The sequence below is a fragment of the Centrocercus urophasianus genome, unplaced genomic scaffold (genome assembly GCF_019232065.1).
Source record: "Centrocercus urophasianus isolate 14NV4802_14NV808 unplaced genomic scaffold, USGS_Curo_1.0 seq_10, whole genome shotgun sequence".
In the NCBI taxonomy this organism is placed as follows: domain Eukaryota; kingdom Metazoa; phylum Chordata; class Aves; order Galliformes; family Phasianidae; genus Centrocercus; species Centrocercus urophasianus.
This window is the reverse complement of record NW_024884142.1, coordinates 52,038,342-52,064,815: the sequence shown is the minus strand read 5'-3', so window position 1 is coordinate 52,064,815 and position 26,474 is coordinate 52,038,342. Positions and strand designations below refer to the sequence as shown.

At 42.9% G+C, this 26,474-nt stretch overlaps 1 protein-coding gene across 1 annotated transcript in view; it reads right to left on the bottom strand.

Annotated features, from left to right (window-relative positions):
- The window catches only part of PHACTR2 (phosphatase and actin regulator 2), a 119,031-nt gene that overhangs the window by 43,568 nt on the left and 48,989 nt on the right, over positions 1-26,474 (bottom strand).

Here is a 26,474-nt window from a genome sequence, read left to right as displayed (position 1 = left end):
TCGATGGCTGCAACACTGAGTTTTTGTGAACAAAATTAGCAGTTATTCCACAACAGGTAGTTAAATGTAGCATAAAGTTAAAACGAATTTTCTGGAAATTTCCCTCAGAAGACCCCAATTATGTATTTCTATATAAGAACTACGGTTTATTAGAGCCTTCCACTCCTGAACCTCCAAATACTTCAAACCTGCTTAGCTTTATTCACGTGAGAAGCTTCACTGAAGTAAATGCTATTACTTATGTGCATAAAATTAATCATAAGCTTAAACGTTTGCAGCATAAGGGCTCTGTAATTGCTTTCATTCATCTAAACATTCCAATTATAACCAATTTGGAACAGAGCTGATGCCACTGTCAACAGAAATAATGATAATCATAGATCATTAAATCAGAAAGTGCTACTCAAAGTAGGAAATATCACTGTTCCCATTTTACAGATGGAAAATATGAGGCACAGAATAGTTAAGTGTTTAATGTCATAGAATCATAGAATCATAGAATCACCAAGGTTGGAAAAGACCTAAAAGATCACCCAGTCCAACCGTTCACCTATTCCCAATAGCTCCCACTAAACCATGTCCCTCAACACAACATCCAGTCTTTCCTTGAACACCCCCAGGCTCGGTGACTCCACCACCTCCCTGGGCAGTCCGTTCCAGTGCCTGACCACCCTTTCTGAAAAGTAATACTTCCTCATGTCCAGCCTGAATCTCCCCTGCCGTAGCTTGAAGCCATTCCCCCTGGTCCTATCACTAATGACACGAGAGAAGAGGCCGACCCCCAGCTCACTACAACCTCCCTTCAGGAAGTTATAGAGAGCAATGAGGTCTCCCCTGAGCCTCCTCTTCTCCAGGCTGAACATTCCCAGCTCCTTCAGCCTCTCCTCATATGGCCTGTGCTCCAGACCCCTCACCAGCTTTGTTGCCCTCCTTTGAACACGTTCCAGGGCCTCAATATCTTTCTTGCAGTGAGGGGCCCAAAACTGGACACAGCACTCAAGGTGCGGCCTCACCAGTGCTGAATACAGGGGAACAATCACCTCTCTGCTCCTGCTTGCAACACAGTTCCTGGTGCAATCCAGGATGCCATTGTCCTTCTTGGCCACCCGCGCACACTGCTGGCTCATATTCAGTCGAGCATCAACCAACACCCCCAGGTCCATTTCCTCTACGCAGTCCTCCAGCCACACCGCCCCAAGCCTGTAGCGTCGCCTGGGGTTGTTGTGGCAGAAGTGCAGGACCCGGCATTTGGCCTTGTTGAAACTCATTCCATTGGCTTCAGCCCAGCTCTCCAGCCTGTCCAGATCCCTCTGTACGGCCTTGCTACCCCCAGGCAGATCCACACTTCCAGCCAATGTGGTGTAATCTGCGAATTTACTGAGGGTGCACTCGATGCCCTCATCGAGGTCATCAATAAAGATATTGAAGAGGACAGGCCCCAGCACCGACCCCTGGGGAACACCACTCACGACCGGTCGCCAGCTGGATTTGACTCCATTCACCACCACTCTCTGTGCCCGGCCCTCCAGCCAGCTCCTTACCCAGCCAAGAGTGTATCCATCCAAGCCTCTGGCTGCCAGCTTCTGCAGGAGAATGCTGTGGGAGACAGTGTCAAAGGCTTTGCTGAAGTCTAGGTAGACCACATCAACAGCCTTTCCCTTGTGTACCAGACAGGTCACTAGATCATAGAAGGAGATCAGGTTGGTCAAACAGGACCTGTCCTTAGTGAACCCATGCTGGCTAGGCCTGATCCCCCGGTCACCCTGCACATGCCGCATGATCTCCCTCAAGACAATCTGCTCCATAACCTTCCCTGGCACCGAGGTCAGGCTATCAGGCCTGTAGTTCCCCGGATCCTCCTTACGACCCTTCTTGTAAATGGGAGTCACGTTGGCAAGCCTCCAGTCTTCTGGGACCTCACCAGTAAGCAAGGAGCGCTGACAGATGATGGAAAGCGGCTCGGCTCTCACCTCCGCCAGTTCCCTCAGCACTCTCGGGTGGATCTCATCTGGCCCCATCGACTTGAGGCAGTCCAGTTGGAGTAGTAGGTCTCTGACTGTTTCCTCCAGAATCACAGGGGGGTTAGTGTGGTCCCCAGCCGAGATTACCAGGTCAGAGAGAGGAGTATCCTGAGGATAACTGGTCTGACTTTTAAAGACAGTTGTAAAGAAGGCACTCAGAACCTCTGCCTTTTCCTTATCCTCAGTGGTCACATTCCCAGCCTCATCCAGCAAAGAGTGGACATTCTCCTTTGTCCTCCTCTTACTGTTAATGTATTTATAAAAGCGTTTCTTATTCCTTTTCACCACAGTGGCCAGGTTACGTTCAAGCTGGGCTTTTGCCTTTCTGATTTCTCCTCTACACATCCTAACGACATCCTTGTATTCATTCTGAGTTGCCTGTCCCTCTTTCCACAGGTGGGAATGTTTGTTTGTCATATGGCTTCCTGAATTCTAGTCCCCTGTCCTAGTTGTTAAAAAGATGCATATTCATACACATATCTTCACAGTGCAATCTTACTATTCTGTTTCTCAGAAAAATGGCATTTAATGAATCCTATTTTGTCCCAGACTTTAGATTGGTCTAGAATGCTATAAAAAAATTCTTAGTGTGAGAAAGCTGATGTAATGCAATCAGAGTCCAAGAAACTTTATTCCTTAACACTGAAATGAAGCACTGGGACAAAAAGATCCATTATATAACTTCATTGAAATCTACAGAGTTAAAACCAGAGATAAATTTGTGTGAAAATGATAATATTCAAATCAATAAATCTGAGTTGTGCTGTAGAATACAACAAATCCTATGCTGTTAGAGATGGAACAGATAGCTTAAGAAAACTTTGCCAGCAGAAATTACTATTATTCAGATAGATGAGGATTTTTTTTTTCCTTGGGTACTTTCTGGTCTTATAACAAAGAGATAAAATGAAAGGATGGTATTGGAAAATGTAACATCAAGATTTTGGTAAGGAGGAGGCTAGGTCTATCCCTTGCATGAGCAAGCTTCCTTGCTTGCACATCCCAGAAAACATAACCAAGCAGTCTTTCGGGAAGTTTAGGATGAGTCCCTAACAGGTGGGTTGGCTGGAAAGAGATGGAGATCAGAAGGCCACCAACACCAGCCAGCAAGCAGCTCCGGAGGAAGAGAGAGGCATGGGACAGCAGCAGGACCTCTGCAGGGTTGCCCTGCCTGTAACTAGGGAATGCGCTTCTCTCTAGGTTGGCAGTCAGTATCTGCTGAATGAAAGAAGTACAATTACTTGAAGGGTAGTTACAAAGGTAAGATAGCTTCACTGTTCTTGGCAATTCCAGACGACACGAAAAGGAGTGAGAGCCACAAGCAGTAATTTCAGAGAGCCAGGTTAGATATAAGGAACAGGAGAATGGTACAGCACTGGAACAGGTTGGGGAATCTGTGTCCTTGGAGGTTTTCAGGGCTTGACCAGGTGTGATCTCATCTGCTGCCAGCAGCCACCATGCTTGGAGTGAGAGGCTGGACTATGTCACCTCCCAGACAACATTTCTGCAGTGCTGGGGGATGTGGAAAGGCATGGTTACTCATGAAATCTGTGCTAGGAAATCTTAAGAATCAGAAGAGAGATGCTGAAGAAAAGGGATGAAGATCTGGTGGCTGAAGAGTTCAGTCCTGGGACAGGAGCCAAGAATTATCTCACTGGCAGAGGCAGCCCATGAGTTCATTAGTGAAAAGCTACCCACTCCTTGGTGGCAGCAGGACAAAGCCCATGTTCTTGTCTTCATTGGCTTAGAAAGGCTGGGTTATTGATGTGAAGAGCCTGCACCCTGGTGATAGCACAGTCTCTATAAACACTGGAACATAGATCTTTTCAAATCTTCCTGCATCACGGAGCCCAGCCTACTACAAGCAACTACTTCCACAAAAGCCTTGTATAAATTCTTTCTCCTGTGCCTGCCACAGGAATGGAGGAGAATTAAGGTTCCAACAGTTCTCTACCAAGAAACATGAATTTGGATCACTTGCTGCTCTGCCCTCTGCTGAAAATATGTAACTCTGAAATAGTGATATGCATCCCAGCTGAAAAAATCCATCTGCTTCAAATTAGCCAGTATATGAAAAAAGGGATCAATTTAGTGGTGAGTGATTCTGTTTAGGAAGACTGTAACTATTGAAAGCAGGATTCTAGATTAACTCCTTCTGAAAATAAAAGATGAGTTTATTTATCAAATGGGTTTCATGAGAGCTCACAATTAGGAATTTGCTTATCCCTCTAAGGAGTCTAAGGATAAGGCTGTTACAAAATGGAGATTGAAAAACATAGTGAAATAAAAAAAGTTATCGTTGGAGATAAGTTCTGTGTTAATGCTCCCTGAACATTCACTGTAAACAGTGTGACTCTGACTGTTCTTGCTTCCATCAAGTTTTTGCTTCCGAAGGAAACCTCCAAGCTGCTCCAACTTGCAGAGCTTTGGTTTCTATTTTAAAGCTGCTCTGAAGAGCATGAACTGGATTTGTTAAGGATAAAACTAAATGGGAAAGCATTTCATGCTCTAGATGCTGAGGAACATTCAGTCTGGAGTACCACGATACAGCCAGTTTGAACCAAAACAGCTTCAACTGTTTTACTCCACATATTTATTCCCATCATGCTACACTGCTTGCTAATGTAGACTCTGAATAAATAGAGACAACGCATTGGTACCAGTAGTGCCCCAGATAATTTGAAAGGTCCAAAGTAACCAGTCCTGCACTGCTTGACACATCTGTGTCTGCCCTTACTTACTTGCCTAGAGGATAGCATTTAAATCAATATGCTCAGGGATCTCTCAGTCCAGGTAACAAAAGATACAAGGGAAATAAGTTGTAACGAACATCACCCTCTCAACATATTAACCATTCCCACTGATGCCATCCCAAGCTTTTTATCATGACCCCCAAGAGATCTTGTGGTAAAAAACCAACTGCAACGCTAACCAAGATACTGAAAAGCCAAATCACGCTGGCAGAGGCTGTGAACTCAATGAAAGAAACAAAAAGCCCTCCCCTGAGCTTGCAGGCAGCCATCAAAGATTAGATCAGTTTACAGATGACCTTGACTTTCCCATAAACCACCAAAGATTGAAATGCCTCAACTTGCTTGACCTAGGAAGGCTACTTTCAAGAAGCAACTTTGATCTCTGTTGCTGTATGAGGGACACTTGTGCTCTGAACGATCTCCAGAGACATTGTGCAACTGGATTGCACAAATGCAAACAAAACCAAAAACAAAATGCAAAAAAACAAAAACAAAAACAAAATTCCTTAGTTTTTTTGGTGGCATGGTACATTTCAGCACTGAGATGTTTGTGTCAGCACCGAAATATGCAAATACCTTCTTCAGGTAAGAACTTGCTTTACAAAATGCAACAAAAACTCTCCATCCAATTGTTTCAAGCAAGTCTGATAAAAAAGTCCTTGAAATAAATAGCTGTGATTCTACTGGTTCCAGGCATTTTGGTCTAGAATGCAGTAAGGATATTCCTTTTGAAAGCTTTGGCTTAAGATAATTCAAGAACAGAAAAAAGACTGTTCTATTTATGCAGTATGTTGTTCTGTACTTTTACTGATGGCAGTCAAACTAGCAAGCCAATAGAAGAAGCTAACTTCAAGACTGAATACTAGAAGTAATGCAGATTATACATATATATGTACATATATACATATATATAAATCCTCTAGTAGAACCATATTTTAATAGGCAAAGGATCAAAATTACTGGCTGGTAGCTTAATGCTAGTAATTTATGTCAGTGACAACTTAAAAAAGATAAAATCCGGATAATTAGATAGCTATCTAGCTACAGTAGGACTATAGTCAAAAGGTCTTATTTAGAAGAATCAATTCCTGAACCTGAATAGTTTTAAGATTCTTTCCCATATTAGTACATATTCACATTTAGTCATAAGGAGAAGGAACTTATTAGATACTGTGCTGTAAGCAAGTATGAACATATCTCATAAATTCGCTGTAAAATTGCTGGAATCAATGCCACTGAAAAAGTTTAATTAGTTTATTCTATTCACAAAGACTCTAGAGATCCTGGAGTAAAAGCAATTAAGGCTACATCCAACAAAAGAAACAAGGCAGAATTTAGGTGTATTTGTCAAGAGTTGTGCTACTGGGAGCCTGAGAGACTCTGATCACAAGCTCCCTGACTCCGAAAGTGCAGGTGCTGTAATTCATGACATTAACACTACCTGAAACCTCCACTTCTCTGCACGTAAAATAGAAACCTAGACGAGTCTCACAGCAGATAGCTTTGGTGATAAAGCCAGCCTACGAAGTTTCTTCTCTGCATTTCCATCTGCTCATTCTTGACCCTATAAAAATATGCTCTTCCTTCAGTTGTAAAAATACAACTGTTCATCAGGCTGCATCACAAGTAGATCTCTGAATGATCCAGACCAAAAACACCTCCCCCTTTCCATCCTCCTTCCTTTTTTAAAAAAGGTTATTTTTAATCTGGGTCACTGCAGTGCTGTACTCTTCAGCACAATCCTACAAATTTTGAAATGTCGGGACTGAGGAGCAAGCTGTGGTATGGGACAGAGCGGGCAGGGTGGAGAGTCTAAATCAGCTTCACAGCTGCAACCAGAATTCTGTGAAATCGTAGTCATGGCCACAGCAGCACTGAACAGTTCAGCATACACTATGTGCCTGTGCCTGAATGAATCCGTTAAATGAACATGAGCTTGCCTACAGTATTCACAGTGTGGTCAGAAGATGTGCATTCCTCATCCTTCCTGAAAGAATGCCCTGCCCTTCCTTATCAAAGAACACCCTACCTGGTAGAGGGCATAATAGTCCTCTGCAGAAAGCAATCTGGAGGCCATTCAGCCAAGAACAAGAAAGAGAACACCATGAAGAAGGGAATGCTGTGCTCAGGAACCTAAATTAAGTAGCTAAATTAACTTACAAAGATATGGGAATTCACATGTACGTAAGTGATGTATGGGCCTTCTTTGACAAGAACAGTCACTCTGCTTAGATAAGAATTAATTGAATCATTGAGTGGGAAAAGGCATGGAACCAAGTGCTCCACTGACATTGATGTGCTATGGGTAGTACTGGCGTGTCTCACTTGCAATATTAATGTGGTATCACTCCATCACCCTTGAAGTGTGGGAGGATAACTTTTGTTGCAACACGAGTGACCTGGGATATTGTCATATCTAATTGTAAATGCATTGAGAAGTGCAACAGAAGATGCAGCAGATTCAGTTCAAAATTACCTTATGTGTGGATTTAGGTCAGCAGAACTTCTATATTACTACCAGTTGGTTGGTTCAGTCATTTTTTCTTCCTGTTACCGCACCGCAGATGTCTGCAGGAGTGTGCTGCAAAAGTCATCTTGGTTTATTGAGACCTCAAAACCTCTTTTTGACAGTGTTATGATTTTCTATACAGTCTTGCCAAAGGGAACAGAGTTTGAAGTCATGGTTCTTATGCCAGCAAAATCAACATGTTTGTGCAGCTGCATATTATCCCAATTTAGTGACAAGAACAATAACTCATCGACTTGCTATAGAGTATGGTAAGCCGCTTATTCCCACAGCTTACTGGAAAAAAAAGCAAGACACTGCATGGTAAAATGTTTGACATGGTCATTAAAAAACAGAAGTCATTCTGACACAATCAATGTCATTTTCAATAAATCTCCTAAATTCTGTAATGTTATAACAATTTTTCTTGACCAAAACCAGATGGAAAGACAGGTCTTTTTCCTCTCTCCCTTCTTGCTTTCTACTTGGAAGGAAGAAAATGCAACTAATCCCCAGTGGATAAACTGACAAATTGGAGAGCTATAATCTACCTCAGAGCAGCACAATGAGTTGGCATCCGAATGCTTTTGCCTAGCCATACATCTGGAGTTTAACTCTGGGGAATCTCTGTCATGAGCTAATTGACTTGATTGTGTTTTAATTAAATGAAAGGAAAAAGCTGAAGTTCAAATGTAGGCGGCTGAATGGTAATTTCCATATGGAACTGCCAATGTTGCAAAATGTTAATTGGGCCTCCTGCTGGCAATGAGCTAAACAGGGTGGGCAGTGGCTACTTCAGATGGGTTCAGGCTGCTGCCTGAAAGCAGCCAACGTGGGTAGTGAGCGGATCCACCTGGGGAAGCCGCAGCCTGAATGTCCCCAGGTTTCTATGAGAGTAAATGCACTTTTTGGGTTGATGGAGCCATATGTGAACCAGCAGTGCTGAAGCTCAGAAAGTTGAACCACTGTAAGACTGAACCACATAACTCCCGTCTCACCACAGGCAAAATGTTGCCTTGTTGCAGAAAGCCGAGCACAGTGTGGGGCAGGAAATCCAGCTATTACATCTGTAGACTAGAGGCAATATTCTGTTTCCCCCTTTGGTGAGAATTCCCTGCCTAAGCTCTGCATAAAGCACAGACACTGCTACACGGGTACTTACAATGGACAGGAGACTATGTTCCCCCCAAAACAACATGATGCATACCCAAGGCTTCAACATGTTAGCTCTATGCTGCAGGAAAAAACAAGCCAGGAAATCCTATGCTAAGTTAGGTCTGCTGCAAACTCTGCATGGCTCTTTTCTCCTTTACAGCCAGCACCACATTAACCATGCACAAACATTTCTAAAGCCTTTGGAGAACAGCATGTTAGCATGGAAGAGGAACACCCTGCCACCCAGAGCACAGTTGCTGTGCACAGAAGAGGAACATGAGCCAAGTCACACATTTCAGACTTCAGCAATGATGCTGACTCCAACATGCATTTATTCAAGCTCTCTCTCTCTCAGTTGTACACTTGGGATTGATTTGCTTAGAGCCTGGGAGAGCTTGTTCAGCTGTCTGTCTTTTGGGCAAGAACTCCTCACACCACAAGTAACAGCTTTCCAGCAGGCAAGCAGGGGACTTCAGCTTGGCTTTCCATTGCCTTACACAGGAAAGAGGAAAAAGGCAGTGTTAAAATAGGACTTAAGGCACATTTGCTGCTTCAGTTTCTCACCCTGGCAGGATTTCTGTTCTAACTACACTAGGGTAAACTACAAAGCACCTCTTTGCCTTAGAGTTACCTTAAGCATTGCTCTTTTTTTTTTTTACTGTTTGCTTATTTGGTTACAACAGCCACATCTTAATTGTTGTTGGTTGTGTTAATTCACAAGCTATCACATTTAGTTGACACAGGTAACTACAGCAACCTAAATGAAGATGAAGTATTTGTAACATGCAACTTTGGAGTTACTTCTCAGTATGGCTTTCATTTCCATGGAGTTAATTCTACTGAGAATAATAATAAGAAAAAAAGATAAATAAAATGTGCACTGTATAGAGGCAACAGAAATTCCACAGGCAACACAGCTGAACTAGGCCCAAGTAAACTGCCCTCTTCATGTCTGTGAGAGCCTCCCACCACATCTACAAGGGCAAGTGATCTAGTGGGGGGTGGTTCTGGGACACATTAACAAAGCTGTTATACCTCTATAATCACACTTTCCCTGCTTTCACCTGTTTCTCATGTCAAAATGCACACAAGGCTTGTAATATGCCCACCAACACGTTTGCAAATTCAGTATTTATATTTTGGCATCATGTAGCCCTTATCAGAACATCCGCACCACCTCTTGATCTCCAGCCCAGTGTTTAATTTCCATCCCCGCAGCTTTCCCAGAAAGGAATAAACAAATCCTCAGCAATTCCATTATACAAGTCTGAAAGTGATCTGGCCACAACGGTCTCGATACCTCCTTGCTGACCAGAACATGGGTGGCTCTGACCAGAAGAAAAGGGATCATCAGTTTAAGGCAGGCTGTTTATTCCTTTCTCTTCAACCCCAGTACTTCAGTGGAAAGAAGTAAATGGGAATTTTCCTGACAGTTACATCTTCCAGATATATGAAAAACAGGGTTAAAGGTCACATTCTGGATCCTTGCAACTTTTCCATAGAAACGAGGAAAAGCTCAGGTGCAGAAATAGAGATGTGAGAGGAAAAAAGAAAACAATGAAAAAGCAGTGTGTGTGTGAAAGAGCAACCAAACTGCTGAGGATTGAAAATTAATGCTTTCTGCATCAGGGCGATTTACCCATTCATGTCCTGAAGAACAGTAGCATAGATTTCTATTAATAGTTTAAAATGATATTTTTGGATGATTCTGTAACCTAGCCTCAAGGTACACCTCATGTACTCATCTTATTAAATCCCATAATGGTATTTTCAACTCGTCACTTCCGAAAACCAGAAATGCAGAACTGGAGATACTTCCTTACAGATTGACTTTCCTGGGTACAGTCTTAGTACAGGGGACAAAAGTACCTCTTATGAGTTTACAACAGGTATCTTTAGCCACAGACAATTGACGACACCTCCCAGCAGATACTGGCTACTAGAAAATGATCTGAAGTGAGCATGTGGCCCTTCCTCCTCTGTAGTACTAAACAGGAATAAAAATAAGAACATTTTTTGCAGTAATTAATGCTTATGTTCTACTGAAGCTGAGATAAAAGCAGGCCAAGTGTGTCCCATGGAAGCCTCTGACCCCATTGTCACTCTTCTGAGTTGCTTTGAGCTGCTCCCTATCCCCCTGAGGGCCCAGGAGCTCTTTACCACCCATCTGATCAGAAATCTCTGAGTATCAGGACAGCAGAGGCAGGCCGCATTCCTGCTGCTCTCCAGTGCCACTTCATCCCCAGCAAGATGGAAGATCTAACAGGTATGCTACACCACTGCTGAACTGGAAAGTCCCATCCCCAGACATCCCAGAAACTTCATGAGAAATAAAGTTGGTGGGAATTTGTTATAGGAAAAACTGGAACAAGCAAGGGACAGCCTCGTAGCCTAGTGCGAGTTTTGCCGAGCAGTCCCTGTTTCCAAACAAGCTGCAGGCTTGGTTATTTAACTGTGACCCCTCTCAGAAGCCTGCAGAGGAAATCAGCACACCATCAGACGGCCTGAACAACTCACTGCCAAAGCCAAGTTAAAAACCCAGCAAAATGGGAAAAACACAGCCAAAGCTACTCTGGGCTTTTCCTGGAAGGCTCTTTCTGGCTTCACTCTTTTCATACCTAAGCAACCGCAGGCTTGGGGCCACTTCAGGGCTAATTGGCTGCTCCACCTGCAGGCTGACATCACCCTGGGTGAGGATTTAGGCTGCTCAACACCCACCTGCCCTGCTGTGCAGGCTCTGTGGCTCACATGGTGCCTTTCCACCATCCTCTCAGTGCACCTAGACAGACAGAGGTGTTTCCTCACAGCTGAAGAGCTGTGCTGCTCATCTTGGTGCAACCAGCAGTGGGATGCATCTCCATATGACTTTAGAGAGGTGCTGCACACTCAGTCATCTCCACTCCTGTTTTCACAGCATCTTGGTTTGCTCTGCTGGTCACTATTTGTGAGGCTGCACTTTATCACTGAACTGAGCCTGCAGAAAAAAAAACTACCTTCCTGTGAGGGATTTTAAAACCAAATCAGTTCCTTACTACATTACAAGATGGTGCAGCAAAAAGTTTGCTGACTAGACTGAGGTAGGTGGTATGCCTAGAACAGGAACAAACGGGAGGGGACAGGAAAGAATAGGAACAAGTCTAGGGGGGGATGGGAGAGTTTTACCAGGAAGGCAGCGCCTGAGCCTGCTGCCTGTGGGCTAAAGGTCTCACACAGACCAGAACTCCTCCTCACAGCAGGACATCCTGACCCCTACATCACATCAAAGGCTCTTGCACCTGGAGAACTAACACTGTTAGCTATTTCCCCTTTCTGTGTGAACGAAGCTGGAAAGGAGATTATCACTGAATCCCAGAATCACAGGGTTTGGAATGAACCTCCAGAGATCATCGAGTCCAACCCCCCTGCCAAAGCAGGTTCCCTACACCAGGTCGCACAGTAGGTGTTATACCGCTCTACTCCCCTGCCTATCCCAGCCCAACTCACTCCTGACCATCCAACATACTTGCCAAAAACAATTATGCAAGAAAATTACACATGTGCATTTCCCATTATTGTACATCTTTAACAAAATCTTCCACGATTATGATGTTGATAATTCTGAGAGCAGGTTTGGTTCTGGGGGCCCCCAGGCCAACACTTCCTCATGTTTGAGTAAAACAACAAGAAGCTCTTGACCTACAATTATCAGAGCATTCACATACAAAAAATGCCAAGGAGAAATTTGGTCAGTCATGTAATTAAATCCTCTACATGCAGCCCAGAACTCACTGTGCTGCCTTTTAAAGGCGATATTTTCCTTCATACTGGCACCACTTCAACATCTTTTCTCTAGTAAAGGAACAGCATATTGCACTTGTCCAAACACATGTGAGTCAAACCTGAAGCAAACAGTTTCTTTTTGTGACCCAGCTGGCCTCCAAACCCCCACAGCAGAGGTCAAGGGCACTTTTAAATCCAGCTAGCGAATTTCTGAATGTTGCTGTCATTATAAGTGTTTATGCAAGCTATTAGACCTGAAGTCGTTGTAGAGAAAACCATGTTTATTTTATTTTTTAAGCTGCCTTTAAAATATTTGTCTTTGTTGCTAGATACCAGCTTGGATAAAGAGTAATAATACAATTCATGCACACTCACAAGAAAGTACTAACTATTAAACAGTTCTTCTCAGTCAAAATGCCAATTTGTCAATTCTAAAGCCATGGCACGTGAAAATTGTTCATATTTTTCTGTACGAGTAATGCTAGGATCCTAGTAAGTAAGAAGTTATCTCATTTGCTGTGAGGAAATGGGAGTCGCCAAACTGCAGCTGACTTTTATCCAGCATCATGTTTCATTGCTCTCCTCACGCTTCACCACACAGCTGTTTTATTCCCTGTATCTTGTTCCTTATTAGGGACAGAGTGGGGAAAATCAGACACAAGCTGACATATTTGTCAGCTCAGCTGCTCACCCTTTACCAGTTTAAATTCTGATGCTTAGGGGTGGGTTCATGTAAAAGGATATGTCCATACACAGTTTGCAATGGGATTTAGTTATACTTTAAAAAAACCAGCATGTTTCCTTTCTTATACCATGAAGACAGTAATTCCATCAAGCAAGCTGGCAGCATCATAAATTACTACAGAAAAGCTCACTACAATTACAGTACCATCTTTAACTAGATCTGAAGTACGTACTTGTATACATTTTAGACTTTTTTTTTTTTAATTGAATCAGCATTTATGGAAGGTGCCCTGCGTGCTGGGCCTGGACAGGGGAACTGTCTGAAAGCAGCCCACGTACCCTTTGTAGGTCTTTATTCCTGAAGGACCCTGACCAAATGGACAAGGGGGTCCTGTGGCTTAGTGAAGCTGTGGGTGGTGAGAAGCTGTCCTGTCACCAGAGAAGACGCTGAGAACACACTCAGCTTTTCCAGCAGAATTTTCCATTATCCCCTAGGGGAAAATAACGACACTAAAAGCACCATAAACACAGCAAATACATAACTGATATCTTCAACTCCCCCCTTTCCTTGTTTCATGCTGTATTTCTGGTCACTATTTCTGCTCCGCTCTCCATTAAGAACAAATGATTTGTATTATCATGGTGCTTAAGAGGTGTAGTCATAGATCAGGACCTCTTTGTGACAAGAGCTGTACAAACAAACAATGGAGATCTTTCTTGCATCAATGAAAGAGCTTTCAGATTTCTGATTTTTCATTGCCACCAGCTCAGCTGGTGTTTCGAATAATTTTAAAATCATGCTGATTGCTAGATATCTAATTTATTTATTTATTTTAAATACAAATATATTTTTATATATATACATAATATATTTAGAAAAGGACATGCTCTCAATCTTACTGGCATTGAACAACAATCATAGAATATATTTTTGTATTCCACACGCTAAAAGAAAGCATCAACGTGAACTCTTATGAAGCAGTTTAAACTGAATTATTTTAGCTGGAAGTGGGTGAGCATCCCTCAAGCTTCAAAGCAACTATAAAACACAAGACCCCATCTTCTCCCTACCAATGCATGCTCATGCTATACCATCCCAGCACGTAACAATGTTAATTTAGCACTCAGCTTCAGCTTGCATCATTGCTATGAGTGCCAAACATGCTGTAAGTGATGCATTTGCCTGGCATGAAGTAACTATGACCACCCAGCTCCACTGATGTATGTCACTGCTATGACCATGAATAGTCAATTCTGCGGTATCTTGGAAAAAAATGCCAGAAACATCATGACCAATGCAAGCGATATAAATATCAACTTAAAATCAGCTACGAACGTGAATAATTCAATTTCAGCATCATTCACGGTCACACTTTTGTTGATGTTAGGAGCAAACCTAGAGCTGCCCAAACATTTAAAAATTACAGCGCATTGTGGTTTCACAATTTGGAAGCAGAGAGAAGCAACGTGTTCTGGTCCTGGGCTAGGAGATGACTGAAATTCTTGAGTATGTAAGAACTGCAGCTGATATTACCGTTTTTATTATAAAGTGATTGGCAGGGAAGAGCCAATCCCCCCTCCTCAGGGGAAGAGTACTTTTCTAATGACTAACCCAATCACAGTTGAGATGTAACACACCTAAAACAAACTGAGTAAGTGTAACACATAAGAGTAGTACCTCAGAGGCAATTCCGCATCAAAGGTTAGGCAGTAAAAACACTGTATGGAGCTGAGGACAAAGGCTGCATTTTCCCACTTTGTGAGCACCATGTTCACATTCATGCAGATGAAAAAGAACACAAGCACCTATATTTAGTTGTGTGTTAAAAGGAAGTGTCTGATTAGGAAAAAAGAGAAGTGAAAAGAGCCCAAATATCACTGGAAGGCTTGGCAACTATTTCTAGCAGCTCAAATCAGGATTGGAAATTCAATATTGTCTTAAGTAAAGTATGCACAGCATCAGGGTTCAACAAATTCACTTTGGCTTTACTTAATCTCTGTAAAGTTTTCTTTTTTAAACTACTACCAATGTTTTCCTAGAGAGGGAACATTCTGTGATAGAGCACACGTCTGTCTCCAGCAGTCCCTGAGAAAGAGAGCCATCTCTTAGAAAGCCCATAGGAATACTTCAGGAACAGCCACCCTCAGTTCCTGCCTGCTCAGACTGTTCCTCATGGTGGGCTTTCATGCGATAGGTTGAGCAGCTTGTGGACAGCACCAGAGAGAGAGCAAGCCATTTAATCATTAATTTAATAAGCAAATAACTCCATGGACAGATTCTCCCACAAAGAGACAGGCAAATGCCAAGTTCCTCTGGTGGTGTTTGCTCTGGGGTCTTACTCCAGGATTGTTCCAGCTGTGGCTCCCCAGCACTCTCTGCTACCTGACTGCACTGCACAGCCTCACCTGAGGCTCCTCCAGCAGCAACCTGCCTCCATCAGAAAACACCACCTCTTCCAGGGGGGAACAACAAAACAAAACAAAAAAACAGCTGGAAAAGCATTGTTCTAGAAGGAATAAAATGAAATTAAAACCAGTTATTAACTGGCTTTATTTTAATGCTCCTGTCTAAAATTAAAAATAATATATTAAACTTGAGCAGCAGAAGTATGCATGATGTAACTAGAAGTTTCTTGGCAAATCTTATGTTTCATATTTATATGAATAGCAAGTCACCAGGAAACGGCTCTCTAAAATTTCTCACTTAAAAATAAAACAAAACTTTCCAGGTTCATGTTTGTGAAAGGCAGCTTGAGAAAACAGCACTGGGTGAAACAGAGACCTGTGCCCGCCAAACCGAAAGATCCCATTTACCTCCTAGGGCACAGCTTATGGCACTTACCTGGAGCTGGGGAGACCTGAGCAAATCCCTGCTGTTGAAAGGACTCTCATCCTAAGCCTATGATATCCAACCAGAGAGGAGTGCTGCTCAGCCTCAGCTTCTCTCGTGTCCCAGTTCCTCAACCGCAAAAGGTTCTTTATGTCTAAACCCAGAGATTGCTGCCAAAGCACTTGTGCTTCCATCTTAACTGGTAGTCCATAAGGAATCTTTTGAAAAATATAACAGTTGTCTTGTAAGTTGTGCTACAAAAATTTACAGCAAGAATATAAGAATCATAATCCAATACTAAAAGCTTCAACAAATAATTGTGACTGTACACTTGTGTATCTCTCTCTCTGTGGGACTCCGGCCACAAATCCTGGGTTAGAGAAGGAAAGTTCCTGTCAGTATGTCAGGAAAAAACAAAACAAAACAAAAAAACAACAAAACCCCACCATCAGTACAACACCATCCATAGTTGTGTTGAGATAAACTAACGACTGGCTCTCTCACACAACTTCACAGGAACCTACTGGCTAGAAGAGGTTGCTGGACATCCTTGCAAAAGACTTTGCTGTCTCTTACTGAAGGGTCATCAGGTGCACTGTTCCAGCACTATCCTAACTTCCCTTCTCTCTCACCACAAAAACATGCCCTACTACTTCTTCATACTCCAAAGAACAATGTCTTTTTGTTTGTCTTAAAATTTTGCTGCCCACACATAAAAAATAAACCTGCCCAGAATGGATGAAGCACAGATTGATTTATAAAGAAATTGAATAAGACAAAATAAACCTCTCTAGATTTGCAAGCTTTCCTTGCATTGACATCCAGGCATGCAAGAACTGCTTAAACCAATAAAGCATAGACTACACGCTGCTATTTATTCATTTATTCTGTATGAGATTGAACTGCCTGGTATTTATTTAAGAAATGGATGATTTAATTAGCTCTGCCTCCTCTGTTCTTCTTCCACTCACTCCTCACCCTATGTGGAATTTACTGCATAAAGAGAGAGTGGAAAAAAAAAAAATTAGAACATAGCAATGAGACTTCTGGCCCCACAGATACAGAGGGTGTGTCAGTTCTTCAGGGTTAAAAAAAACCCTGACCTGTGCCATCAGACACCCTGAAAAGTCAGGGAGGCTCAGTTCTGCCCTGCTGGTATATATCCCTCAGGAAAAAAAAAACAGGTTGCCAATTATGCTAAACAGCAGCACTTCCATCCAGGGGCTGTCACGATGTAATTACATTATCTGTTAAACCACAGACAGAGTAACAGAGATGTGGGTGGAGAGAGGAGTTTGCTCCCTCTGACAGACTAAAGGGACAATCAACCACAACACAGGGTTAACTCACTACTTATCTCCAGATGTAGTCTTCCATCACCACGAACTCGCTTAATGAAGGACTAATTTTTGGTTCTTCTCATCCTGTAGGGATGTTCCTTGCAGTGTTTTCCTTTTGCGGTTAAGCAAACCCTGGATGTACTGCAGGCTGCACAACAGGGAGATATGTTTTCTCTATGAGGACAGCTGGCTGAAAGATGGGAACACAAAAATCCAAGGCCTGGCTTTGTCCAGTTCTTCTCACTTAGTTATTTAATCTATGGCTTTCAGTTCAGCAGGTCTTGCAAGCTCCAATTGTTGCAAGGAGAGGGGATGGCAATATTTAATTCCCACAGAAGCCATTTTCAGGACTGATTAATTCTCACATAAGACTTTAGAGTTGTGAGATGCAAATCTTCCTAGTCCCTGCCAGGGTGATGAGCTGTGACCTTCATTCCTACATGTTATCACATGCTGTGTGATCCCTACCCGAATTTGGGGCTACATCAGCAGAAAAGCTTACGTCACCTTAAGGTAAGGTTTCAGCAAGCCCCACTTTCACAGCCTGGGAAGTGCTTGCTGGCCTGGGCTGAGCAGGGAGAGCCTGGGCTAAGGGATGGTAAGCACCTGGGGGTAGATGCTGTGAACAACACCTGGCTTTTTAAGAGCCTAGCAATTTTCAATTTTTTTTTTTCCCTACCTTCTTATGGCGTGATCCTACAGATTCAATACTGATATTGGATACTTTTCCCCACATGCCAATTTTAATTACACATTTCATACTAAGCTGCCAGTCTACCAGGTATATCAAATGTTTCAGAAGTAAACTGTTTGCCTTGTCTTCTTGGTTCTTACGGAAGTTTGCCCTCCTTCTCTTCTCCTCGCTTACCTCTAGCAGAAATGGTAAAACCGAAACAGCAGGAGGAACACTACTAAAGGGGAGTTAAGGCAGAGGTGTTGCTGTAAGTACTCAGGATGTTTTTTCAGTCTCAGATCTCTGAATTCCCCCAGACATTTTCCAACAAAAACTTCTGTCCTCTCTTCAGAATCATGTTCATCATACAGTAAACATAATGGTGCTGTTGAACAAAATGCTTTAAAAGCCAAGCACCATGGTCATGTAGTTTCTGCAACACTTTGTAGTTAACATCTCTCTCTTTTCCCATTGGCTCATGTTTTGCTACTCTCTACAACTTTCCTTTCCAACTAAAGCACAGATCATTTTTCATTTCTCCTTGGTGCCTGTCCAGCTCCCGACAACTTGGCTTTATCCACAGCTTTCAAGTCATCCATATTATTGTTCACTCACGCAGCCTCTTTCATGTCTCACCATCAGACCTTATGTGCTTCTTTCACACTGTGTGTCAAAAGTGGCAATACACGAGCAAGAAACAACAATAGCATTTTCTTCTCAAGTAATGAAGTCTGGTACTCTCTTAGAAGACTGAATCAGCCTTCCAAAACTTTTCACTTTGAGTACTTAAGCACTACTCCACAATTAGTGAAGTTGTTTTAAATCATGTGGATTTTTAATACTGATTATTGATGCTAACATTTTCATTCTTTTTATGAAACACTTGAAAAATTAATCAGAAGAGGAGAATCATGCATGATCATATAACACACAGGACAACAAAACCACTACTCCCTTCTTTGTATCAACATAAAAGAGGCCAGATCAGCAGTGTACTGGAACACTACTTCACGTTTTCAGAACAAGAATATTCTAAGCATCTGTGCCAAAACCAACATTTCCTTCCACTCAGAAAGGCAATAAATCTACCAAACTGAAAGAAACAAACCAGTAATCTTCAGACACATTGAATGCATTTACAGGACAGGAAACACAGAGCCAGCTTTGAGTCATTAACAATGAAATAAATTATAACACATTATGTATGTATAATTTAAACATACCCAATTTCTTGGCAATGAACTGTTTGGTGATTTTTTTTTCCTCATAAAGACAGCCAGTATCTAAAAATCATTTCCCACCAGCTTATAATGACTTTAAGCGAACATGCAAGTCTAACTCCTTGACTGTATCCCATTGAATCAATGTGTTTCATAAGCACACAATGAAAGTGTCATTTCTTTGTCGACTCATCCAAGATTTAAGGAGTTAAAAAAAAAAAAAAAAAAGAGCCCACATGAGATTAGCTTTCAGCCTTGATGACTTCATATTGCTTGTTATGACAGGTAAGCTTCAGATAAGTTGAATCTCTGGGGGCTATAAACAAGGAAAGCAATAAGGATGAAAGAACCAAGCAGACGGTCCCTCCCTATTCATAGTCACGTCATGTTTTTATCTCAGGATGCTACTGTACCTGTTAATGTCACTTGTTTGTTGCCCAAACATTAGAAACCTCCACGCATCCATAAGAAGTAGAGGCTGGTGACCCACAAGCCACGCTGAGTTTTACCACAGTCTCATGGGTGAATAAGCATTGGTTAAGAATAAATATCACAGGCTTCTTACTCCCAACAGTGCCTGCAAAAATAAACCAGGCACACATCAGAGCATAACTTGGGCCTGTAGCATTGTGACTCTTTCATGAACTGCTATGCCTTTCGGTATCTGTGCGACAACACACACTGATTTATATCAGTGCCTGAGATGCATCAATGGAGGCTGCAGCTTGCTGGGGACAAAGATATGAGACTGCCACACAGAACAGGCTTCCCAGACTCAATTTCACTCATGGTAAGGGATATTTTTCTTAGATCAGGTGGCTACCAAACAGAAGCTTGAATCCAAATCGCTTTCTGTTGCCTATCCTTGCTCTGAAGGCAGAGGGCAAGAAGAAGAGTTCAGTGGAAAACATCCAGTGAAATGACAACAATTTCATAACCCCTCTAATCAAAGTCTGGGTTGCAAACCCTACAAATTGTACCGATGGTAACAGATCCAATAGATCCCCAGTCAAGAGTTAATTTTCTGAGCTGAAGCCTCAAGCACTAAAGAAAAATTCTTAAGCCAGAGAAAGAGGCCCTTTGTGACTGTAGGTCTTACAAGTTATATGGTCACAGATCAAGCTTCATGGTCTATAACAGTTATTCCAATTGTGCAAAATGTCTATTTAGCTTTAATCAATAAATACTAGAGATTGCCTGTATTTGTAAGAAATTATTTTGAAAATCTAAGAAGTGTGATTTGTTTGTAGAAAGCTTAAAAGCCCAACCAACTTGTAAAGTTTCTGCAGCATTCTTGGACTTTTACTGCGCAATGCATTAAAGCATCCAGAAAACACAAGAATGATTAAGTAAAATACTGAATCAGGGATAATTTGCCTGCACAACCACCGTTCACTGATGCTTTGGGTGGCTGGTCAGAGCAAAGACGTTGTAACACTAATGAAAGAGCATGTTCTCAGGGGTGGGGGATGCAGGTTGAGCTCTGGGAACAGAATTGGCTTTCCTGACAGCATCAAATGTTAGGATATGTGTATCAGGCTAATTCCACTCAACAAAATATCATTCAAATTCACTGGAATCGAGGGCAGGAATCAGAGTAAATAGAAAAAGTTGTTGTTTATATCTTTTCCTATAAAACTTCATTTTCATAAATGTATCACTGATACAGGCTTCTGCATTAATATTCAGATCTGCCAGGTAACTAAAAGTTATCACAATTTTGTAGCGATATATAAACATAGAAGCATATTGTCCAACTTGGGGATAGGCAACTCTTTAGCAAAACAAAACAGGCAGCAAGTTATTGTCTAGCCATTTTTTTCTCATTTTACTTGCATGCAACCTGACTGCATATCCTAGACTACCATACAAAATGACATCTTTATTTTTCCCCATCTTTTTTTCCCCTCCAATTACACAGGTCACTGTGGACGCTTAAATCAGTGAGGAAGCACAAAGGTAAATAAGACTTGCACTTTGTACAGAGGCTTAATTTCTAGATGCCTGAAAACCAAGTCAGGGGCAGAGCAAATTCATTCCTAAGCAGCACTCTTGTATAAAGCCTTTGAGCAACTCAAATCTGAAATCAAATTTCCTAATAATGAGTCTCCACATGATGACAGAGGTAATTGCACTGCCTGCACAAATTGCTAGTCCGAAACACATCATCAATATCATTATGTGGCTTGGAAACAGATCCGAGCAAAGACTTATCAGCAGTGCCAGCAAAACTGGATTCTGTCTAAGCAAAAGTACAGACAGCATACAACTGCTGTTACCAGAGCCATTTTAGCATCACTGGAAACTTCTGCCTTTGTTTTTCCCTATGCCTAGCACTGGCCCTGCACAGGCTCTCAGATGAAAACCCCCCTACCACACTGTCACCATTCCCATCAGAAAGAGAACAGGATCAGGAACCCCACTTACGTCAACCAGAGAAGGCAACAAAGGGACACTTCAGAAATAATTTATCTCCGTGGGACTGAATGTCACCTGGTTTGGGCATTTCTATGGATTAGAAGTATTTTTCTAGCCATCATTATGACTGAAACACAATGGGTGAAAAATAAGTTCAGGCAGCAGATTGTTTGCTGAAGTATTTTTAAAAAACACAACACTGATTGATTCAAAGCATTAAGTGCATTCTATTTTTTTAATCATCACCAATGTGTTCTAAAAGAACAAGAGTGAAAAATAAATCCAAACCCAGCAGTGACTCAAGAATTATTCAGTTATGTTACTGCTTCACTTTTTAAATCTAGAAAAGCAGGGGTGTCCAAAATGAACTACGAATAACTGTTAGTAGTCAAAAATATGAAGAAAGGAATCAAAGTCCAAGCATTTTCTACTTCTAATAGGTGGGACTGTAACATGGCCCAGGCATCAATGAGGATTTTTCCTCCTGGTTGTGCCTTGGTGATTCCAAGTAAGCTATCCCGTCTCCTCAGTTTTCCCATTTAAATCCAGGAATATAACAAAGAAGGCTGGAAAGAGCTCTGAAACCTGTGACGGGAAGGGCCATCTAAGAACAAGGCATTATTATCCCAGAGTAGTGAGCAAGCTGAGGCTGAGGATCTAGGACAGAAGGACAACTGATCCAAGGGGCGGCTGAGATCCAACAGAGGCGGATCAGCTTTCAGCATGCCTTAGCGCTGGAGACTCGGAGGAAACGAGAGCTCCTGTGAGCTTCTGAGGGAAGTAACAGCTTTCCCTTTACTTACAACTCTTCCACAGTTCACAAAAGCATAAAGAAGAGACTAAAAAGGAATAGGATTCCCAGCATAGTATTACAACGTCTCAGTCTCAAAGCTCCCAATCAGTGTAAACTTGGGAAAAAAAAGGAAGACAATGATCTCTGCCAAGAACTTCCTTTGGAACTGTGAGCAAATCATCTAGGGCTTCTCATGAAACGGGACTTGACATTTTGGCTGAACACCTTGACCATCCCTCAACGTGCACCAATAACTGAAACAACCAGATAGTACTTGTGTAGTGAGTAGCTTAGTGCTTCCGTAAATGCTTTGAGATGTCCTGCTGTAAAGTACAATGATGTCAAAATCCTTCCATTTTGAAAGGAAAAGAAGATGGAGAAGAAAAATCAACCTCATTTTGTTTCCTTTAAGAAAGATTACCACAAGGCCTTACTGGCATCTTCAGATTAGCGGTGAACTTAGTCAGGATAAAAATTTAAGCCTATTGCTGACTATCTCCATGCCCAGCTCCATAGCAATAGAAGCTCTTGCTCCAGAACAGCACCTTCGGCATTGCTCAGAAACAGCTACCACTGAAGAGTGCTACTGGAACAACCTCTCCTCTTGGACAAGTCCTGAAATTGCTGCACTGATAATCCATTAGTTGCATACCAACACCAGGAAATGCTGAAACAAACATTTGTTTTCCTTTTCATTTCAGAATTAAGACAGGGTTGCCCAGTTAAGGCAATCACGATTCCTCTGCACAGATGCAGGTGAAGCTGCTGTTTTTCTTGTCAATTAAGAGGAAATCCCATAATGCCAAGAGAGATGAAAAAGAGCAGTCTGAGAAACATGTTAACTTTTGACCTATGATAATTGTTTCACCGAGTGCCAAAGTCAACAAACAATAGGATCCTAAGAGCGAGTGCTTTCATCTCATGGGGTGAGCTGGGTGGGAAATGGTTTTCCTGTGCTGTCGAAGTACATTTTCATGTCCTGGAAAAGAACTTCTGGTCTGTAACAGGATGAACTCAAGCCTGAAAATTCATGCCTGAAAATTCATGCTCTATTTCTGCAAAATGCATAAGATGAAGGAAGTCCCACCCTCCCCACAGTAAACAGGCCCAAGGACTATGCACGTTGTACACAGCTCTCGCAGACCAGTGCAGAGATCCAAAACCTGTCTCCAGCTGAATGCCACTGGGGCAAGAGGTTCTGAGATCTTCCTTTTACAGCTTGCTCCTACCCTTCTGCACACTGCTGTGCTCCACAGATTCCACGTTGCACTGATGCAACTCTTCGCAGCATCACCCATAGATGTGTTTTTACCATAAGTTTCACTAACTGGTGAGACAGCACTATTAGAAAAAAGAAGTCTTTTTTTTTTTTCCCAGTAAGCCAACCAATTGCACTTTCACTTGAGGACTCACCTGTTCCTCAGCACTGAACTACCCAACTACAAATCCAAAAGGAAAAAACAAACAACAACAACCCCTCTGTTCAGTGCACAACTCTTATCTTTTGATAAGCTGTTGATCAGAAAGCAAAAGTAAAACTTTGTGCATGATAGCTGATAGCTCCCAAATGCACTGACCCTCAGCCAATGAACAAAGACAAAGAACTGTAATCAAGTCCTGCCAGGCATGGGACAATCACAGAAGAGGAAGGAAGATGAACAAGGACAGCACAAACTCATCCTTTTCCATATATCCATGCTGTCTTGCTATCACTGGCCAATTCCTTTTCTTTGTTTACTTTTGTAGACCATAACAAATAAACAAGCTTCAGAAAACTAATCTAAACAACAGAAGAATTGGATCCAAGGGGCAGAAGGAGCTATGGATTGCACAGTGGGTCCTCACAAACAGCTAAGACCTGCTTTGCCTATCTTCTCGTCACAGTTTTGGGAGGTGCCCTGTTTCCTTCTCCTTTTCAAAACACAGCTGATGGCAAACCCTGGAGAGAGAGCACTGCTCTCCAGAATACTCCTAGAAAGCCAGAGACATAAAACCACAATTCTTCCTATCTGCTGCACAGAGCTCTGAGCAGGCTGTAGGAATATGCTTTGCCAAACTGCATTTTACAGTAAGGTCTCTATCTTGCTCGTAGCCCAATGGGAAAGTGCCATCAGGACCTTGGCCTGTTTAATATTTTCCTTTCCAAGAGTAAAATAAAGAATGTAAAGTAAAAAGAGAAAGTAAATCCTGGGAGGGAAAAGAAAAAAAGCAAAATGAAGCAGGACACTGGATTGCATCCATACTGAGTATGGATTTCATATTGTATCATATTGTATTTATTCTATCACTCTTTTGGAGAAAAGTCTTTTATTCCACCATTTTGCACCAAACCACTTTCACTCAATCAGCCAAGCTGAACACCCTGCTGTGATCTACCCGTATCACCACTCCTGTGCACAGCAAACAGCCCCACTGAGCCTTGCATGGGCACAGTTAGGGCACGACAGCAGGGCTGCAACTCTTGGAGGCTGGCGTGCTTGGGGAAAAAAATGGAGCCAACAGGCAAGTCGCTTCTCACAGCTGCTTTCGTTTGGCTCGTGAGGGGTCTGAATGCGCTATTGATTCCCTCGCACTAAAACAGATTTGTAGCTCCTGTGTGTACAAGACACGGATCTCGTTCAACTCTAATCTCCAGCAGCTGTCAAAGACATAAAGGGCTTGTGGTTGGCCGGCGTGTCAAAATCAATGAAGATTTTAGGACTCCTTGCCTAAGGGGAGATCAGTCTCACTTGGAAATGACAGGAGCAAGTCTCAGACCTGAGTGGACCAGGCCACCCAAACTGTGTGATGTTTGTTCAGGACATACTGTGCAGCAGGGCAAGGGAAACACACAACTGCACCTCCCGAGGAGCTGTGCCACCCTTACCCTGCCTGTCCCAAGGGTTGCCATCAACAGAACTGGAACCCCAGTGAGTTGGACCAGAAGATCTTACTGGTCTTATCCAACCCTAATGATTCCATGGGACTATGGCTCTGCATCACCACCCAAAGGCTCTGTCCGTCTCTATGCAAAGGCCCCCTGCTCTTAGAAGGGTGATAGGTGGCATTTGCTTGGCAGCACTGTGTAGCACCACTGTGACTTGTGCCGTCAAATAACTGGCCTCTTATTGCTCCAAATGAAAACACTGCCTTCAGTTAGGAAAGAACTCGAAGTTGACTTTTTTCTTTTAGTTAAAGCTACGGATCCAGCCCAATTATTGTCCAGTTGCACTCTGCAGAGGGAACACAGACCCCAGGGCTCTTATTTGTCACAATACAGGCCCCTTCCCAACCCTCAACACACATTTGTGCACAGAACAGCTCCGACAACGCTTGGCGCGGAAGTCCAACAACCACTTGCAGCCAGTGCATCTGTTTCCTCACAGCTGTTTCCCCACCGCCTACCTTGATACAACTTTACTGCAGGGTGAGAACTTCAGCATGGGGGGAGATTGGCTGAAAATGGATACATTTTTCTTCCATGTGAGGTGCGGCAGGAGAAGAGATCAGCCCTGTTTTTTAGTGGGATGGGGTGATCAGAAGGCTGTACCACAGGCAGCACAGCAGGGCTTTCTGAACATACAGGTGAGAATACTGGAACTCTGCTCTGAAGGATGCGCAAAGAAAAGAAAGGGGAAAAAACAGGCTTGGTGCTCTGCCTCTTGGCCGTTGGCACTTTCCCATGTTAACAGAAGGCAAAGGAAGAATAAAGCTCAGTACATGACTAACATTAAAGAGAAATAAAATCTCCACAACATTTGAGGTGTCAAAGAACGATATGTGCAGTGTCACTTCTGCAAGAAACTTCAGACCTGGCCTTAATGGGCTTTAATTTAATCCAGACCTGGAATTACTGCAGACCCTTCCTCCTATGGCTGCGGGGATGGGGAGGACAGCCCCCCCGCACTGCTCCCCGGTAACCAACACGCCCCGGCTCACCCCACGGGCCTCCAAACCAATCCACCGAGCGCTTTGCACTGCTTTCAGAAAGTTAATCCACGAATAACTACGGGACAAATAATAATAATCAAGAAGTTCTACTCGCATACTCTTTACTTACTTCCAATAAATAAGTGCTTACACACAAAAACGTCCCGCAGCCAAAGCAGCCAGATGGGCGGCTTACTAACCGTGCTGCTGGGCGAAGTGCCAGAGGTCCTTCCCCCCACACACACCCCCTCTCTTCTTTTTTCTTTCTTCTCTCCTCCTTTCCCCCTTCCCACCCCCACGTTCTCATTTACCAGCGGGCCCCCGGCGCCCTCCCCGCTGTGCGCGGCCGCCCCGCTTCGCCGCCACTCACCGCCGGCCGGCTCGGGCAGCGTGGAGACCGAAGTCTGCCCCAT